Source organism: Hippopotamus amphibius, chromosome 8, assembly GCF_030028045.1.
Source record: "Hippopotamus amphibius kiboko isolate mHipAmp2 chromosome 8, mHipAmp2.hap2, whole genome shotgun sequence".
NCBI lineage: Eukaryota > Metazoa > Chordata > Mammalia > Artiodactyla > Hippopotamidae > Hippopotamus > Hippopotamus amphibius.
Window position 1 is genome coordinate 112,070,792 of NC_080193.1, and position 11,710 is coordinate 112,082,501.

At 45.3% G+C, this 11,710-nt stretch overlaps 1 protein-coding gene across 4 annotated transcripts in view; it reads right to left on the bottom strand.

Moving 5' to 3' along the window:
* Window positions 1–2,102, bottom strand: part of MYO1B (myosin IB) — a 182,898-nt gene extending 180,796 nt beyond the window's left edge. For 2 of the 4 annotated variants that reach the window (XM_057744586.1, XM_057744585.1), the window contains exon 1: window positions 1,884–2,016. The gene's annotated coding sequence lies outside the window, so the exon portion shown is untranslated. Of the gene's footprint in view, window positions 1–1,883 lie in introns of all 4 variants that reach the window. The other 2 variants (XM_057744587.1, XM_057744589.1) reach the window with 2 other exon arrangements.
* Between the last annotated feature and the right edge of the window lie 9,608 nt (window positions 2,103–11,710).

Sequence of the window (11,710 nt, forward strand, 5' to 3'; positions counted from 1 at the left end):
CATAATGGCTCCTGAGGACAAATCCCACTGCTTTGCAGCCTGGCCTGAAAATCTGACCACATCCTCCACGAAAAAGACAAACCCTCACAGTAGCTGGTACAGCTCTTTTCCATTACCACTTAGTGGGCAGGAAACATTTTCCACCCCCCGGGAGTAAGCTCCTCATTCCCCTTCTAAGGTTAAGAAACTTTCAAACTTGGTTGTCTTAAAATGAATAGCAACCGGGTGGTTTACCAGTGGGCCCTCAGACTTGTCAAAGAAGCAGCTCTGGGTCACTTCCCAGCCCTGCCTGCAGCCAGACTACTATAACTGAATGTCTCCTAAACTATCACCACAGTAATTCCAACCTTCAGTTCAACTTTGGGATCCTTTCACCAGTGTCCCATAGGCACAAACCATGAATGCCTGGAAATGTCAGCCTCCTCCCAAAACGGTTTTGCTTGGAATACTCCATTCATAAAACACTCATCATTCAATCCCCCCTGGCTCCCTCCCGAGGTCAGCCAATCCTCTTGCGCTTCTTGATTCCCATCTAGGAAAGGGTCACTTAACATATGCCCAACGCATTACATTCAATTCTACCTCCCTCTAAAAAAAATTCCCATTCACCAAACTGGTAACTGTTCTTTCCTAGTCCAGATGACCCACATTAGGGGAGCGAAAGTCCAGAAGTCATGACTCCTCAACTCAAAACGTAAAGGGTGGTGTGTGTGATGTGTTTTCTGGGAAAGACTGTAGAGGGTTTTTCAATTTAGTGTTACCTAATCTGATTCATTTCTTTAGCAATGTCCAATTTTCTGGTGGTTTTCCCCCAAACATTCCTGGAAAATTGTTATACCATATCACAATGGAGAAAATTATTTTACGTCAAAATCAATGCTATAAAATTTGCTTCCCACTTATTGAAGCCAATATCTACTAGCTACAAACACGGACACACAGGCACATACATACACACAAATACCCTGATTCATAGCAAAAAAAAAAAAAGTCTTCTTCCACTGTAATTAAGACGATTTGATTTCAGCAAACTAACATTGGGAGCGCCTAGAACTCAGGGAAGTGCACAACTTGTTGCAGCAATAAACGCTCGGCCGCAGCCTGAACAAAGCATTACAAATAAGCTCCAGAAACCCACACAGCAAGCCCTTGGACAAAATGCGGTGTTTGTAATCAACTCTCCAGGGCACTCTCATCACCCACTCCCCAACCCGCTTCCCCGCCCCAGCAAGAACCCTCCAGGACTCGCGTTCCGAATCTGGTTTCCATTCCAGCCCCGCCCCCTCCCCGTCCCTCTCTATAGGACCGTGAATCAATCCCATCCCGGGCAGGAAACGAGACCCTGGGCAGCCCCCTCCGCTGCGGCGGAACAAAGGAGCGGAGCGCAGCTGCACGCGCAGGACGCCCCGTCGGGTCCTGGGCCCCTGGGCCCCTTCTCCCCCGCCGCCGGGGCACGCCGCACCTGAACCCCACCTCCCAGGACGCCCCATTGTTCTCCCTCCGCTTTCCTTCCCGGAGGAGGCCACCTCGTGTCCTGCCATAGAACCAGGGGGACAGGAAACAGCTGTGGGCCAGGGAGATGGAGGGGGTGTGGGTGAACACCGGGAAGACCTGGATTCCACTTTGCCCACCGGTACGAAGGGGATGGGGCAAAGTAAGAGCAACTTAGTTTAACGCCCTCTCCTCTCCCACCCGCCCTTGAAGCAGCGGCGGAGTCGCGACCTCCAGCGCGCGCGGTGCTGGCCGCAGCGCCGCCTGGCCCCGAGGAGAGACCGCAGACCCGGCTGACCCGTGCCCCGCGGGCTGCGGCGGGGCCCCGGGCACCCCGGGCACAAAGGGCCGGGCGGGCAGGGCAGGGGAGACAGGGAACGCGCTCGCTCTACCTCGTCGGGCGCCGCTCCGCCGCCTCGTCGTCCTCCCTCTCCGGCGCGCTGGCCCTCCGCGAGGCTGCGGGGCTCCCGCGCGGCTGCTGGCGGACGCTGCCCCGCGGCTGCCGACCCCTCGCGCCCGCGCGCCCACACCGCCTCCACGCGTCGCGGCCGCGGCTCCCGTGCGCGCCCGGCTGCGGAGTGAGCGGCCGCCGCGGAGCGCTGCGCTGTGGAGGGAGGCGCCGGGCCACTCCCCTCTCCCCCGCGGGCGGAGGGGCCGGCCGAGGGGCGGGGGCGGCGACCTCGCAGCCTGGGATTCGCCTCTCCGCGCGCCGGCAGGACCGGGAGCCGCCGCCTCCCCGCCGACTCACCTCGGGCGGCCCGGTGCCGGCGGCACAGCGCCCCCCGGTGAGCGCGGGCGCAGCCTCCGCCCCCGGGGCCGGCCTGGATGGGACAGGGAATGGAAGACAGGGAGAAGGAGAGGCCTCCCTCCCGGCCCCGCGGAAGGCACGGCCCTACCTTTTTCACTCCCGGAGTGATGAACATCAAATGACACATATAATAACTGGAGAGGCAGGCCGGGGGGATCGGGCGTGGGGCCGGGGGCAGCGCCGTGGCGCGGGGAATGACAACTAGAAGCCAACCTGCGGGCAGATGCCGGCAAAGAGGGGGAGGGAGTGTTCGCAATTGTTTCTTCTCCCTTAGATAAAAAAAAGTTTGGATACCCAGGAATATGGGGAAATATCAATTTGACCGAAGGGGAGAAAAATGTACTGGGTGGCAACGTGTGCTTTTATTTACAAGATTTTTAATATCTATTAACTCAGTTTCACATTATGTTAAGAAGACACCGGCCAATTCGCTGTTACAGAAAATAAAAGATAGTTTAAAAGAAATTTCAGTTGTGTGTGTGTGTGTTTGTGTGTGGTGAACATGGCTCGTGGTAAGATCTATGATAGGGTGTTAACCTGCATATTTTTTAGGCATGCCGGGGAGGCCAGAGAATCAGGCCCTCCAGCTTCTCACTCCAGCTGGCTTCTGACCTCTCTGTGCAGTGGAATTTAGAGCAAACCACTTGACCCTCGTCCTGATTTCCTCATCCCGGAGGAGGGAAGGGTGCTCATCCAACCTTACTCACTGGGTGAGGTGAGGATTACTTGGCTAAGGTGTTACAAGCAATGCAGGCACAGTAATTATTACTCATGGTTCTAACTACTTTATCCAATAATGAAATAAATTGCCATAAATGGGGCCAGGTTTAAATGAACTGACCTATATCTGGAAACTGTCACTAAAATGAGGTGAACCAAAGAATTCAGACCATATATAGTAACTCTGTTCCCACAGGCGTAAGAACCACAGGCACTGGTATTTGTCAAATGCTACCAGTAGAGTTTGAAAAGGTAACAATTCCCCAGACTGTATCTGCTTTGGAACTACACCATCATTGATGGCACCATGGGTATCAATTCTGATCTGCGTAAGACATGGTGATGCTCTAAGCTTAAACATGTTGAGTACCAGGTACCGTTCTTTTCCTGTCTAATCTTCACAAAAACGTGGGGGGTAAGTTATTCTCTTTGTCCTTTTTTTACAAACCAGAAAAGCCAAGAACAGAGTTCTTCCAGCTAATAAGTGGTTACACTAGTTTGAAGACATGTCCACAAATTCTTTCACACTCCTCCCATTAAGGAATGGAGTCTAATTACCTTCATCTTGCATATAGGCTAGACTTAGTCACTTGATTCTAATGAATAGAATATAGCAGAAATGATACTACATAAATTCTGACTCTAGGTCATAAAAGGAGCTACAGCTTTCCCCTGGCCCTGTCCCGAGACAATCACCCTTGTAACTCAGCAGCCATGCAGTGAGGAAGCTCTAGCCATGTGGAAGGTCATGTACAGGTGTTTCTGCTGATGATGCCAGCTGAGGACCCAACCTGTAGCCAGATGAACTGCCAGATATGTGAGTTAGTAAGCCTTGGAGATGACTCCAGCCCCAGTCACTGACTGAGGGACATAGGAAGAAACCCTGACTGAGCCTAGTCAGCGCCCAGAAACAGGAGAGAGAACAATAATATGATATTGTCTTCAGGGTAGTCATTACATAGCAGTTGACACGGGGAACAGTGGCAGAGCTGGGATTTGAACCCAAGCATTCTGCCTCCACAGTCTCTACCCCAATCAAGTACACTACCTCAGACCTTGATAACCTAGCTTAATGAACACCCTGAAGACCCTGCCTTTGCAGCAGACAACATATGGACCTGCTCGCTGATGGCACGTGTTAGGCTCCCTCTTCCATTTTGCCCACCTGAGTTTAGGTTCCAAAGTTACAGCTTATAGCAGTTTGGCAGTAAGGGAGCCTCTGACCTCTGCTGTCCAGTCCAGCTTTTCAAAACTCACAGAAATTCAAATGGCAGCTTCACAAACGCAGAATGTAAACAGATGGTTTGAAAGAGTGGGGGAAATTCTATAAACTTTTGATCTTGGAAGAAGGCCAAGTTTTTGTAAAAAGTAGGTGTGAAGCCAAGTATGTGCTGAGTAGGACAATTATGGGAGCTTCTCTTAGGAAGGTTTTGGAGCTTCTGCCACAAAAAAGAATTGGGGAACATAGTTATGTAGGAAGTTTTTGCCTCTAGAGGGATCTAGGAGGGTGGGGACACAAGGCTTTCTCCTTGTTTTTTAGCAAGTTCAGAAAAGAAAATAGTAGAAACTGTTGAACTCACCCTAATAACACTGAGAAAAAGAACCAAGAAGCTATTAAAAAGCCAAAAATGTTTGTAGAGCAAAGCTATGCTTCTCTTTTAAAAATACCATTAACCTAGTTTTCATAAATCTCAGAATCCAAACTTCTGAAGACATACCATAAGGTTTTTAAATACTTTTACCTTCCCGGCCATTCTTTTCAAAAGTCTATCAATCAACAACTTTTGAATTTAAAAGAAGCAGATTACAGTTGTTCTAATAACTGTCAAGAATAGATAATAAATCCACCAAGTACAAAAGCATTTTTTACTTTCCCCTCAGTCTATTTGGAGGAAGTAGAATCTATGAAGAAGCAGCGAGACTATTATTAAGATTTTAGGGTTATAAACATAAATTATCAAATTATAGGAGTAAAAGAATGTAAGTGTGCTTTACTTCAATGAAAACATGCACTGACTTAAATTAAAACAAGGGAAATCCTGCCATCTTTGTAGAAAAATTTAGAAATAAAAGCAAATTTGTGTGTGTCCCAGGAAGAGAATTACCACTAAATGTGTAGAGTTGTTGTTTTTATTGCTTTTCCTTATTTGTTTTTACTTGAGCCCTTTTTTTTTTTTTTTTAAAGAATTCAGCATTGGAAAATTGACTAACGAAAAGATCTCACGACCTGATTCTGCTTCATATTGGTAGAGCAAATGAAATGGTGGGCTGGAAGTCGTAGCTCTAGATTTTCTCACTGATTCTGTCTGCAGCTAGCTTTACAATTTCAGCCAGAAAGCTCATGCTCTCTGTCCTTATTTTACATCATCTTAAATGTAAGAGCCTTTGGTTCTAAAAAAAAATCTGAGTCTTTATTTTTGCCATATTTTCTATCCTCCCCTACCTGTCCAAACACTTAGTTTTCACCCACTTTATTTATCCTTTCAGACCACACTTAGTTCTTACTTGTTCCTGACCATCTTCTTGAATCGGCTCTTGCTTCCTTTGCTGTGGTAACATCTTGACACCACATCTCCATACTTATTAATTTGTTCCAGGTTGTAAAAGCTTTCTAGTTGTTCTCTTATAAATGTTTGGCCTTTCCAACTAGATGGTAAATCTCTGGATTAAAGGAGTAATTCAGTTTAAAAACACTGCGCCCGTGACAGTAAGAACTATCTGAGAGAGCTCACTCTGTTCTAGAAAGTAATCTAAATGTTCTGCATGCGTGTGAGTTCATTTAACCCTCATAACAGCCCAGTAAGGTATAGATTAGTATTGTTATCCTATTTTACAAATGATGAAACTGAGGCAGAAAAGAGTTAATTACTGCCTGAGGTTACACAGTAATAACTTTAGAGCCAGGATGTGAATCTGGTCAGTCTAGCTTCAGGGCTTGATCTCTTACCTCAAGGCTATATATATACTTCCTCTCACATCTGTGAGCCGTTTCATCTGTGAGCTCTCTTTTCCTTTTGTCTCTGAAGACAAGTACTGTCTCATTTCTTTAATGTATATATCCCTTAGTTTAGAATAGTGCTCTAAATACAGTAAGCACTGAATTACTACTTCTTAGTCCCATGCCAAAAAAAAAAAAAAACTTTATGTATTTAAAGAATGTTTGAAAATAAATGCATAATGCTTAAAGTATTATTTGAAACTCAGATTAGATTTTTTTTATTAATTTATTAACATTTATTTTTCACTGCGTTGGGTTTGTTTGTTACTGCACGTGGGCTTCCTCTAGTTGCTGCTAGCAGGGGCTTCTCTTTGTTGCAGTGTTCGGGCTTCTCATTGCTGTGGCTTCTCTTCTTGCAGAGCATGGGCTCTAGGCACAAGGGCTTCAGTAGTTGTGGCTCGCGGGGCTCTAGAGGGCAGGCTCAGTAGTTGTGGTGCCCGGGCTTAGTTGCTCCGGGGCATGTGGGATCTTCTGGGACCAGGGATTGAACCCGTGTCCCCTGCATTGGCAGGCAGATTCTTAACCACTGCTCCACCAGGGAAGTCCCTCAGATTAGATATTATAAAAAATATTTCTGTAGCATTTTCAGCTTTCGAGACTCAGCAGGAAAAACACAACTCTTACTCTGTGTTAAAAAAGCTGTGGATAGAAAGTAGCTAGGAGAGTAGATATTGAAAGTTCTCATTGTAAGAAAAAAATTAAAAATTTTGTAACTATGTATGATGATGAATGTTAACTGGTCTTATCATGGTGATTATTTTGCAGTATATACAAATAAATCATTACACTGTACACCTGAAATTAATATTGTTATGTCAATTATACCTCAATAAAAATTTAATTTTAAAAAATTAAAAATTGTAGATAAATGACAACAAAAATATTAGAGGGTAAAAAGATTGATGAAATTTCTCCCAGGCAGGAAAATTTGCTAAAGCTTTTGGAAGATAAAAAGAGAAGAATTCAAAACTCAGGAATAGGATTCCCTATAGGTACTATATGTGGAGATCAAAAACAAATATCCTTTATAAAATGTAACAGTGTAATTGAGCACTAAAATTGGGCAGTGAAACTCAAAGTGTAATTTTTTTTTTCTGCACAAAATACGTTTGTCTATAGCTTAGAATACTGTGATCCTCAAATAAATTATGCACCCATTGCTAGGAAATTTTAATTGCCTGAATTTTTCCCCCAACGTTTTATAATTTAGCATTTTGTCATTTCAACTAGTAGAATAATTGTCTTTTTTATTTCCTCACGAACTGTAACAAGTTAGTACCATTATGGGAAAAGCTTGCTGTTAAACAGTCAATCAATCTGAAAAATGGCTAGACTTTTTTTTCCAATCTTTTTTAAAGAGCATTTTTATTTTTCTAATGATAACTGGGGAGCTCACCATCTCGCTGCTGCGGAGACCTGAGGAGGTCTAGGAGGAAAAGCAAATATTATGGCAAAGGAAACAAGTATTAACTGCCTATACCAAATGAAGAGCAATTTGGCAAACAGATGAAGTAATACTCTGTTTCTGCTTCAGTCCCTAAAACTAGATGTCCATTTATTTGAGTCTGGTGTATACATTCATCACAGGTGTTAGCATATGAAAATACTGATAGAGAAAGAATTGTGTAACCAAAAAAATATGTCAATTTATTAACAGCCAAGACAACATATAATCCAGGCATAGGGACTGTTGACTAAATAAACCAAAATTTAATTGGAACTAAAAACCAAGGCTTAGTAATAGATTTCCTCATTGGTTTTAGCAGTGTTCTCAATCTTGACATCTTCTGTACAAGATGAGAAGCTCCATGAGGACAGGATTTTTGTCTGTTTGGCTCACTGTTGTGTCTCCAGAGGATAGGAACATACAAGGTACTCAAATGTTGAACTGATGAATGATTTGGGGTTGTTTTTTTTTTTGGCCACAAGGCTTGCGGGATCTTAGTTCACCAACCAAGGACTGAACCCTCGCCCTCAGCAGTGAAAGCACAGAGTCCTAACCACTGAACCACCAGGGAATTCCTGAATTTTATAAATTATTGTTATTTTAGGTAAATTGAACTGGCCCATAATCTCAGTCTATATTTTCAGATGGGTCTTAGACCAGTTTTAAAACTTTCCACAGCAAGGTAAAACAAAAGCAGGTCTGTGCTGATGGGTTCATAGTGGCAGTCTATTTCAACTCTGAGTAAAGCTGGAAAACTTTAAAGAGAATAACACCAAAGCACTGCCCACCTCCTGCAGAGGAAGAAGAAGTGATACTGTGCAGGGCCCTGTGGGGCTCCTGGGCACAAAACCTTTCTGTGTCCCCTATTTCTTTAATTATAGGAAAACAGCCTTCATTCAGCCTCCATGACCTTCCCTGAGTTCCAACGGGCAGATCCAAGCAGTTGTTGATTAGTGAAGGAAGGGGATGCCCTAGACCTGGGAGAAACAGTCAAGAGCAGCCTTGGGGCAGGTCCTGTTTCCCCAGCAACAATATGCACAACAATATCTTGGAGCTATTTTGCAGACGTTGAAACCCCCTCCAGGTGCGAGAAGTTAATGATGAATGATGGTGTGCTGCCCACAAGCATGTAGACCCCAGACCAGCTGGACCTGAAGGTGGATGATGCTGACTCCTACTTACCTCACCACCAACCCATCAGCAGAATGCAGGACTGTTACTGCCTTGATCCTTATCGCCTACCCCTGACCATGAGCCCCAACTATAAGACCTCTCCCTATTCCCCAGAGAGGGGGGCACAGTTCTTGAGGCGCTAGCCACTGTGTTCCCCCTTTGCCTGGCAAAGTAATCAAGCTATACCTTTCTACTCCTCGAAGATCCATCTCCTTATTTCTATCTGGCATCGGTGAACAGAGCCCAGGGGTTTTTTTGGCAACAGAAGCAGACCACGTGAGCCCAGGCACTGGAAAGCAACCCAGCTCCCAAAGCCAGTATGACTTATACTGAAAAGATACATAACCTCCTTTCCCACTAGACACACTGAAATCCATTCATATTGCTAAGAAAAGGATGCTGACACTTATGTCCTAGACTCTCTGGGCCTCTCTTCCCAGGCCTCACCTGCCCCCACCCCCTTTTAGTCAGTGGGTGTTTTATAGGTTTTCCCCAAATCTTGAGTCTGGACCTGAGGTAATCTTGATCCAAAGACCTCAAACATTTTCTTCTCCAGAGCATTGGGTCTGCAAATTGCTTCAGAAATTCCTGAAGTCTCCTCAAACTTGTTATATACCCCTGAGCTATCTTGTAGGGTCCTACAAGTTTCTACAAGTCCACAGTCTCCTTAAATTGAAAACCATGCTAAAACTTTTCATCTTTGTTAATGAATCTTTATTATCCTAAAGCAACTAGCCCCATCAGATGTAGCCTGGGCATGGGAAAAAGGCACGTGGGCTTGTCTGTGCTTTTGTTCCCACTGGATGATTTTGATTGGTGCTGTAATTGCTCCAGATTAGCGGCCATAAAGGAGCCTCAACCTTGGAGACTCCTTCTGTGCCAGGGCCTGTGGCCCTAGCACCACTACCCCAGTGCCAAATAGTGAAGTAGATGAAACTTGTCCTACATCAAGTGGTACTTACTGAGTGTCTGTCTAGTCCAATGCTGGCCCTGTCACTAGAATGGGACAGTGAACATTATGATCTGTGACCTTCCAGTGTGTAAGTCAAACCTCAGGTCTTTGGCTCCTTCTTCTGGTGGCTAAAACTCCCTTTTCTTTTGTGACATCCTCCAAGACCCTCAGGCAATGAGAGCCCTGATGCCTCTCTCCAAGGCCTCACCATTCCACCTGGTCCTTCGGATGTTACCCTGAGTGTTTTAGATCAGCTACTCTCAACCTGGGGTCAAAGGGCTACAGTGCAGTCCAGGATTTCAATTCTGAGTAAAAGATTAGAAAGTTGCCTTTTGTTTCTTCATTTCAAACATTTAATTATCAAATTTCAAATATTCAAAAATTTAGTGGCTAAAAGACACCCACTGACATTTTTCTAGTCAAGAAAGTCAAATACTAAAGAAACTACTTGAGTTGTTTTTTAAACTGTTGGCCCCCTGTGGGCTTTGGGATTTCATGCTATATTTACTTCTTTTTCATACAAACAATATCCAAGCTTTTGTAATAATAAACATACATTATTTTTATAATCAGGAAAAATAAAGCTATTTTCATCTTGGACAAAATATGTGGTCTGTAGCTTTGGAGAGGATGTTTTTCTGAATTGGCCCTACTGAAAAAAAATAATATTGTTTGCACACTTTTTCTAATACCTTTCCATCAGAACATTTCAATACTTGGTGATCTTTACCATCAGATATGTTAGAAACTAACATATCTGATAACTAGCTCCACTGAGTGAAGGTTTGTGCTAAGGACCTACAGAGAGCATATACTTTGAATGCAAGGTCCTTGGATTTCTTTGTTGAACGCTCTTTAACAGGAGAGGAACTTCTTTCCATTTCATGAAGTCTTGTGCCCACAGGTACTGGACAGAGTGTGGGAGGCATGAGTGGTCAGAGGGAGAACTGGGGGAAATCTCTCCATTGCCAACCTAGTGGTTGACTATGATGGCCACCTCAAAGGAAAATTACAGCTGTGAAGACATCTGCCAAGGGCAATGCATCCAAGATCCCTGGGCCAGTGGGCTCTGTTAGAACCCTTAAAAATGGTTGGACCAGGAGATAGAATCAAGATGGCAGAGTAGGAGGACGTGTGCTCACTCCCTCTTGCAAAAGCACTGAAATCACAACTAACTGCTGAACAGTCATCGACAGAAAGACACTGGAACTCACCAAAAAGGACAGCCCACGTCCAGAGACAAAGAAGCCGCATGAGACAGTAGGAGGGGCGCAATCGCGTTAAAATCAAATCCCATAAATGCTGGGTGGGTGACTCACAAACTGGAGAACAGTTATACTGCAGAAATCCACCCACTAAAGTGAGGGTTCTGAGCCCCAAGTCAGCCTTCCCAACCTGGGAGTCCAGCAACGGGAGGAGGAATCCCCAGAGAATCAGACTTTGAAAGCCAGTGGGATTTGATTGCAGGACCTCCACAGGACTGGGAGAAACAGAGACTCCACTCTTGGAGGGCACACAGAAAAGTGTGCTCACCAGGACCCAGGGGGAAGGAGCAGTGACCCCACAGGAGACTGAACCAGACTTATCTGCTGGTGTTGGTGGGTTGCCTGCAGAGGTTGGGGGCAGCTGTGGCTCACCGAGGAGACAGGGGCACTGGCGGCAGGGGTTCTGAGAAGTGCTCATTGGCGTGAGCCCTCCCAGAGTCCGCCATTAGCCCCACCAAAGAGCCTGTAAGCTCCAGTGCTGGGTAACCTCAGGCCAAACAACCAACAGGGTGGGAACACAGCCCCACCCATTGGCAGACAAGCAGATTAAAGTCTTACTGAGCTCCACCCACCCAACCTTACCCACCATCAGTCCCTCCCATGAGGAAGCACCCAGGAGCCTCCTAGGTAGCTCGCCCCACAAGAGGGCAGACAGCAGTATCAAGCAGTATCAGCAGTATTTCATCTTGTGGAACTGAAAACCACAGCCACAGAAAGATACAGAAAATGAAAAAGCAGAGAACTTTGTACCAGATGAAGGGACAGGATAAAAACCCAGAAAAACAACTAAATGAAGAGGAGATAGGCACCCTTCCAGAAAAAAGAAATCAGAATAATGATGGTGAAGATGATCCAG